This window comes from Taeniopygia guttata, chromosome 29, assembly GCF_048771995.1.
Source record: "Taeniopygia guttata chromosome 29, bTaeGut7.mat, whole genome shotgun sequence".
NCBI lineage: Eukaryota > Metazoa > Chordata > Aves > Passeriformes > Estrildidae > Taeniopygia > Taeniopygia guttata.
This window is the reverse complement of record NC_133054.1, coordinates 2,088,036-2,096,336: the sequence shown is the minus strand read 5'-3', so window position 1 is coordinate 2,096,336 and position 8,301 is coordinate 2,088,036. Positions and strand designations below refer to the sequence as shown.

General features: G+C 51.4%; 1 long non-coding RNA gene across 1 annotated transcript; it reads right to left on the bottom strand.

Annotated features, from left to right (window-relative positions):
- Nucleotides 1-3,284: 3,284 nt before the first annotated feature.
- Nucleotides 3,285-7,146, bottom strand: LOC140680837 (uncharacterized). Its single transcript, XR_012052217.1, has 4 exons — nucleotides 6,594-7,146; nucleotides 6,152-6,310; nucleotides 5,854-5,965; nucleotides 3,285-5,431 (listed from the first exon to the last, which is right to left on the bottom strand). It is a non-coding gene; the product is annotated as an uncharacterized lncRNA (long non-coding RNA).
- Nucleotides 7,147-8,301: the final 1,155 nt, after the last annotated feature.

Genomic DNA, 8,301 nt, shown 5'->3' with positions numbered 1-8,301 from the left:
TTACCTCAACCTATGATCTTTACCTACTTGTGCTCTTCTCTCCTCCTGCCACAGGAAAAGTGGTGGGGAAGTCAGTGAGTGACACCTGGTCTGAGCTGTATCAGTGTGAGCACAAAACTGGGGAATACCATTCCTACACTGCAACAATGTAGAAAAATCAATTTCCTAAGTTACTTTCCTTGTTTAGTCCTACAGGAAAATTAGCCTGCTGAAAAGCAACTGCTGTCATTGAACTGAAAGCCTGCTAGGTAATGCCCGTTTTAAAGTACAGATTTAATAAAGTTACACAGAAAGCAAAAATTAAATATTGATAAATAGTCTTTATAATAACATTTAAAAAAATGTAAAATCGATGATGGGAGAAATTCCTGTGATCTTTTTCTGCTCCCACAGTGACAAAGAATTCTATAAAGCAAATTACAACTGAATATTTTCAGCCTCTAAAAATAAGTTAAGCAAAATAGTAGAAAGGGTTACACTGGAGTTGCATTTCCAAAGCAGATGGTTTACTTTAATGGTTAAGGCTAAAGAATGGGAAATGAGAGAATCTGTGTGTTGAAAAAAAACCACCCATAATGGAACTGTGCAAATGCACTCTGTTCCTCCCTGAAATGGAAAGTCTCATATTCAAAATATCATTGAAAGCTGAGGCCATGATTTCAAGAGATTGAATGGCAATCAGCTGTGTCATAAGTCATTAAAGAGAGCAGTACTGATCTGACTTCACAGGTGTCTGAATGAATGACAAAACAGAAAATCAATACATTCCTAATCATGTTTTCTTGGATAAGTCAGATTTTCCAGAGGATTCAGAAAACAGGTTTGGGCTTGGTTTTTCCTCCCTCTAAAAAATGGCCAAAAGAGTTCATGCTTTTGCTTAGTTCTGAAGGGTCACTTGGCTATGATCAAGGGAAAAGATAGTAGATTCCAAAAAGATGTCCTTGATTTTCAGACTTTTCACAGACAAAATACCATGAAAGAAAAACTTAAAATCAATTGAATTCAGACACCACTTTGCTCTCCATTAAACCACAAACCCACACTCTGACCTAACCCTAAGCCTAAACCCACACCCTAACCTAACCCTAAACCCACACTCTACCCTAACCCTTACCCTTCTCATTAATACCAACACAGAAACACCAACAGCCTTGGTTGGCAGAAAAAGGGAAACTGTGATTTCTCGACAACTCAGACAAGCCCTGGGCATGGCAGGGGCAGGGCAGAGCTGGCAATGGCAGGGCAGGGCCCGGGGGGCAGCGAGATGGGAGTGTGCAGCCTGCAGGGACACAGCAGCAGCTGTGGGACAGCGCAGGACAAGCTGTGCTGGACATGGCCAAGGGCCCTGGCAAGGCTGGCAGTGGCCAGGAGAAGCCAGGCCTTGGTGCCCTGGGACACAGCAGCGTCTTGCCACCAAGGGCTGTGAGGAGGAGACACCTTGTCCTGAGGCACTGGGGCCTCCTGGCACAGCCCCAGCCAGGCTGGGCACTGCCATCCCTTGTCCTGCCCTCAGCATCCCTCCCTATGCCAGTGCTCCCGGCAGAGCCCTGAGCAGGCGGGGAGGGACAGGATCTGCCTTCCCTGGGGCTGGGGCTCAGGCCTTGGCCTTTCTGCTGCCTCCAGCCAGCCCAGGCTCTGCTCAGCAGCTGAGCTGCCTACACAGAGCCTCTGCCTCCCTGCACTCCTGGCCTCAGGGAGCTGCTGGGAAGAGGCCCTGGGGAGCCTTGGTCAGGAATGGCCCTGGGCCCTCCTTCATGCCCCCAGGGATGGCAGGTTTTTCAAAGGACTTGGGCTTTTGCCTTGGGGTCCTGAGAGGTTTGTGCAATCATGGCCTCCAATTATCTGCTGGAATTAGACCCTGGAGATTCTTTGTCAGGAGGTTTCCTACAATACTGATGGAAAACTATTTGCAAGAGCTTCCAATAAATCCACGTTCCCCTTTGAAGAGTATATTTTATGACTGTTCTATTTAGAGCAGAGGTGACTGCAGCATTCAGCCACTGATATTGGCCCAGGGACTCTCCTGAGGATGTCTGGCCTAGTCAGAGAAGCTGTGCCTGGAGACCTGAGGCAGTGTGGACAACCTTGCCCCACATAGCCCAAGCCCGTCCTGTCTCTGCTCAGTCACCTGGGACCTGCTGTGCTTGGAGAACTGGCTGCGCTCAGGCAAAGAGGGGTTTTCTTCTTTTATTTTTTGAAGCAATCTAAAACTCTTAAACTTCCCCATTTAAAACAGACACACTCCTCAAGTGTGTGCCAAGCCCTAGGTACCTCCAAGGAGGTTCCCCTTCCCCAAGGCAGAGCCCTGCAAGGAATGATGTAGACACACAGGAAGATCTGCAATGAACACAAATGCAGAGTTGGCTCAGGGCAGAATGAGAGCCACTCCTGAAGGACAGACCAGCTTTGCACTCCTTGCAGCTCAAAGCTCCCAGTGGGTCACTGGGAGGTGTGTGAGTGACTCCAGAGTGAAGGAAGGGAAATGCAGAGAGCCCTGGAAGTGCTTCTGTGCAGACAGGCTGTGGGGAAGGGCACCGCACACCTGCCCTGGGCCGGCTGTGAGGGTGGATCATCATCCCAACCTGCACTGGGCCATTGCAAGGGACTGCTGCCATGGACACCGCACTGACCCCAGTGCGCCAGCCCATTGCTCAGGGCTGGTGTCACTGCCCAGAGCCAGAGGGGAGCCCTTGCTGTGGGTCTGTGCCGTGGCCGCCTGCCCTGTGCCGCGTGGGCCGGTCAGGCGCCGCGGAACCTGCAGCAAACAGCAGGGCCAGGGCCAAGGCCAGGTCAGGCAGACAGAAAGGGGCAGTGCTGGGCACTGTTTGCATGGCAGCCCTCACTGGGACACCACACCTGGGTCACCTGGCCTGGCAGGTGCCATGGAAACCCCTGGCAGGGACTGATGGCACAGACCCTGGCACTGAGACGCTGCTGCTGGGCCGGGTGCTGAGCACAGGGCTGGGCACACAGAGATGCTTTTGTTCTTGCTGAGCTCCCACTGAGCCAAAGCCTGGCCTGCCCCTCCTCTGGCCACGCTGGAGAGGGGCTGGGGCTGCGGGGCAGCTTGGGAGGGGACACAGCCAGGACAGGTGACCCCCACTGACCCCGGGGATACCCCAGACCATAGGGCAGGCATCACACTCAGGGTAAAAAGTGGGGGGAACAAGGAGGAAGGGGGGACATTTGGAGTGATGGGTTTTGTCTTTCCAGGTAACACTTAGGCTGGAGGGGGCCCTGTTTCACCAGTGGGCAGGGTCAGCACCAAAGACACAGACACCAACTGAAGGAATTGTGTCATTTATATCATGCACAGCTGCAAAGAATTACAAAAGGATAAGCTCAGCAAAGCACATCATCATTAGCAAAGCATTACAAAAGAAGCTCAGCAATGCATCCAGTCATTGCTACCAGAGATTGCCTGGAGTGATTAAGGAAAGATCCATCACCAGTTAGCCTCAGGCTTTACCATCATCCACAGCCACACATCAGCTGGGGGAAGCCAAGGACTGGAGAGCCACTCCCAGACACTGGGAATTCCTGCAGGTGCCTCCACCTCTGCAGGCAATGAGGCTCCAAAGCTGTGAGAGGACCCAGCTTTTACACTGTTAAACAAACAAGCTGGCATCACTGCCACTTCGAGAACATCTGCTTTCATTCTCCTGACTGCTTTCTCCCAAAGCCTGGCCAGGGCTGAAGGAGGAACCAAGGGAGTTGACTTTGATCCTTCACCCCCAAACAAGGCCAGATGGGGCCTTGTCTGTTTCTAAATACAGAAAGATAAATCCATGTTTTATCAAGGAACACATGCATTGATCGTGTTGTTAATCATGCTTCCTTAATGAGTGGATACAAATACAACATTTGCTTGGAAGGTTCATCTAGTGGTGAGCTTTGCCTCAGGGCCTGTTCAGGCCTTGATCACAACCTGTTCAGGCCTTGGTACTTTGATCGGTCCTGAGACCTACAATCAACTACAACCTTTGTAATAATTCTTTCAGTAACACAGCTTAGATTTAGGTATTAGGCATAAAGGCATCTCCTCTTGTTCTACAATTAAGTGCAGTTTAACTTCATTACTCAGAGCTATTCACGTTCCTTTTAAAACATGCCTAAATAGTTGCTATTCTCTGTTGTTTATCAAAAGCCTCTCTTTTCTTGAGACTGTCTCTTTTAAGAAAGGTCTCAATACTCCACTTCCCAGCACAAAGTGTCACAGCAACTCACCAAGTGCACACACTGCAATGATGACAGGCCCTGCCACCAATGCATTTCACAGCAGCCTCTAATTTGGCAGCCACGAAGCCAATCCCACCAAGAAGAATTTTCTTCTGCCACTCTTCTACTGCTCTTTCTGTCAAGGTGATTCCTGCCTGTTGGCCTTCAAACCCATCACTGCTAGCAGTGCAACATCCCCGTCCCCTGATAGCCCAGGTTCCTCCTTGGCCAGCAAGCAGATAATCCAAGGCCATGCGGTTCTCTGGAGTCCCCATTTGTGTTTGTTGGAGCTCATAGGATGTGCTATTGGACATTTTAACAGTATCATTTGCTACCTCTTCTAATAATCCAATGTGCTATTGGACATTTTAACAGTATCATTTACTACCTCTTCTAATAATCCCGTCAGCTCATTCATGTAAACTCCACGGGACGGGGCAGCGCACATGGGGCACAGGGTGAACCAGAATCCTTTGCTTTTGGAAACCCAAGGCAATCTTTACGTGGAAAATGTTCTCTGGGCCCTAAGTCTTCCGTGTGGTCGTTGCTGAAGGACCCTAAATGGGGGCCCTGCAGCTGGGAGCGGTGTGACACTGACACTGACCAGCTGCAGCACCCCAAGTTCTACTGACATTGGGAGTGATGGTAAAGCACAGAAATCTTCTGACACTGTAGCCTCTATAACTGTAACAGGGTTTGGTTTCTCCTGACGGGAAATCTGAGTGAATCCTGTCACACTGATCGTTGTATTCCCGTGTCCCACAGCACAGGTTTCTCTAACTGTCCCTTCATTGACTCCGTTACGAGGCAGAGCCCATTGACAGAGTTCTGGCCACCCCACAGGGTGGGCCCTCCAAGGGAACCCCATTCCTACCAACTTCAGCTGAGACCATACCCAGCAATTAGTGACACTGTGTGCTTTGGCTACCTTGGTCTTTAAATTTTCAAAACATTTTTGATGACTGATCTCTTGGTGAAACTCTGGAGGTGTTTTGGCAAACATCAGTAGTACTTTAGTGACACCGTTCTTCATTCTTTTTGCTCAATGTCATTCAGGTTAGGAACAATAATTCTGTTGTCCATGGAGCTGGCAACTTTTTAATTCCAGAATAATGCCCCCAAGGTCCTTTAGTGTTCAGCTTTACCATGTTGTCTGTGGGTAACAAGGCTTGGTGGGGCCCTTTCCCCTTTGGCTGGAAGAGGGCCAGGACCTCTACTTAAAGAAAAAAAAAAAGGAAAAAGAAAAAAAATACAATTAGATGAATTGTAAAAGATACAAATAAAATCCAAGTGTTAGTGAAACAACTTCTGTAACTTTGCATTAAGAGGTAAATGATCTTTTTAAAAAAAGAACTCAGTTAATTGTAAATGTGCTGATGGCATGGATCCATCTTACTGACCTCAGCAGCCTTTCTTAAAGTTTTTGGGGTTTGCTTCCAACATTGTTATTTTAAATTGCCGTCAAAGCAATAGGAAATTGATTGGGGCCCTTCCAGCTCCAGGCAGGACTGGGAATCTAAACTCTGTCAAGCCTCAAATCCTTTAGAAGATGACCTTCCTTCTCACTCTGTGAATGAGCTGCACATTCCCTCTGAAATTGTCAGGGGTTTCTTACGGATGAAAAATCCCACTTACGGCTTTTTGCTCTGGTTTGGAAGTGGGAAGGGCAATTCTCCATCCATAGCTCCAGACTGCACTGCCTCAGGAACACGGCTCACTTGCCAGCTTTGGCCCACTCATGGCACTTCTAGAGGAGGAAGAAAGTGCAACTGCACAATTCCAGCCAAAAAGAAATGAAGAATGAATAGTGGAGATCCAGGCGTTCCTGCGGAGATTCAGGGGTTCAGCTGGGGCTGTGGAGAGTTTGGGTCCTTGCCAATTGGATGTGTGTCCCCAGCTGCAATCTCCTGGCCTGCAGGGGAGTCTCACTCACCTGCCAAAGCAGAAAGCTCAGGCACTGTGCTCCAACGGGCTCGTCTGATGCAAAGCTGTCAGAGCAATGTGAGGGCAGAGCCAGCCCAGCTGTGCCCGGGGCAGAGCCCAGCAGAGCCCTGGCAGAGCCCAGAGCAGCCTCAGCACCCGCAGAGCCCGGCTGCAAGGAGAGAAACCAGAAAGCCCCGTCAGCTGAAGGCTGCTGTCCCCTTGTCCCAGCTGCCCACAGAGCCCAGGCCATGCTGGCCGTGCCCAGAGCTGTGCCCAGAGCTGCCCATCACTGCTGCCTTTGGGAGCAGAGCAGGAGGGCAGGACATTCCCAGCCTGCAGCCAGCCACGGCACATCCAGCCCCTCAGCAGCTGCCCAGAGCAGGAGCCTCCTTGTGCTTGTTGCCGTCTCCCAAAAGCTCTGATCCCACCATGCCAAGCAGATGGGGACTCACCTCACGCCATCCTCCGCTGGGAGAAAAGCTGGTCCCAAACGATGTCCTCAGCCTTCTCCAAGGGCACGGCCCATCCACGCTGCAGCTGCTCCCAGGCACTTCCCAATCCCGACTGGACCTTACATAGAACGCTTCCTCTAGAAAAACAAACAACAAACTGTTGAAAAGAGATTAGAGACAAGGGGAAACAAGAAAAAAACTCTTATCTCTGTCAGAGGTCTGAGGAAGGCCCAACCCCTACATGCTAGGGAAAATCCCACCCAAAGGGGAGAGAAGGCCACACTTTCTCTCTTCCCTCCTGCACTGCCCCCCAAAATAACGGTGATCCCAAAGCAAACAAGGGCAGTGGAGCAGCCCAAGCCCTTCCTTGCCTGCAAAGCAAAGCAGCCCCTGCACAGGTTCTGCAGTCCCACCTCTGCTCCCGCCATGGGGGTTTCTCTGTGCCGGGCTGGCTGCCCCAGCCCCAGCCCCAGCCTCAGCCCAGGCCATGCTGGGTGCTGGGGGCTGTTGGCAGGGCCAGGAGCCAACTCCCATCTTGTATCCACCCCAGCCCATGCCCCCAGCCCTGCCAAAAAGCAGCTGGGCAGCCGACTGAAGTTGCATCTGCCCCCCAGCAAAGGGAGAAACTTTTGTTCCCAGCCAGTCTGAGCAATGCCCAAATCTGGGAGCATTTCCCCGGCTGTGGACTCATCTGCGAATTCGCTGTGGAGCCTGGCTTTGAAGACGGTGCCAGAAGTCCATCATCTTCAGCTGCCAGTGGCCAGGTTGAGGAAGAGGTTGTCATCCTTGATGTTGTCGTCGCTGTCTGCAGCAGCAGCAGCAGCCCCACCTGGTACAGCTTCTCCAAGGACTCCTTCTCCTTCCCTGGGGGTCAGACCAGGCTGTCAGGGTTCTGCCCAGGGCCCCAGCTGTCAGGGAACCAGGACAAGCAAAACCAGCTCGGATGGCAGCCACCAGTGCTGGGCAGAGCAGCTCAGCTCCAGCACAAGGGCTGCGTGTTCCCACCCAACAATCCCAGTGCATTGATAAAGGGCAGGGAAAAAAGTCTGTGTTTCCTTGCTTCTGATTGCCAGGGCATGTGTGGACCTGTAACTTACCAGGGCCCTGGAGCAAAGTGTGCATGTGGCTCTCTCCCTTTTTCTATGGCAGGTGAATATCCTGTATCCAAGGATCATAGAACAGGTCTTCTAATGAAGGTCTGTCCAAGAAGTGCATGGATAAACACCACCTGATAAGATCTTGGCACTCTGGGCAGAGAAACCAGAAACCACCGGTCAGCTAGAGAAGGCTCCTGTCTGCTTTGCCCCATTCTTCCCATGCCCAGGCCATGCTGCTTTTGTGCTCAGAGCTGTGCCTAAACTTTCCCATCAATTCCCTGCTGTGGAGGAGAGCAGGAGAGCAGGACATGTGCCACCTCCTCAGCGGCTGCCAGAGCGAGATGCTCACGAGCTGCTGCTGTCTCCCAGCACTGGTATTCCCCCGTGGCCAGAGATGAGGATCCACCTGGAGAGAGCCGCTGTGGCAGCGAGAGCTGATGGTCCCAGCTGATCTTCCGGCCCCTCCTGAAAGGGTGCTGCCCGCAGACCATCTGGTGCAGCAGGATGCCCAGGGACCAGATCGTTGCTGCCTCGCCATGGTACCAGCCCAAGTGGGTCCTTTCTGGGGGCTGTATGACAGTGTTCCTATGGAATACAGATGGAGTTCATCA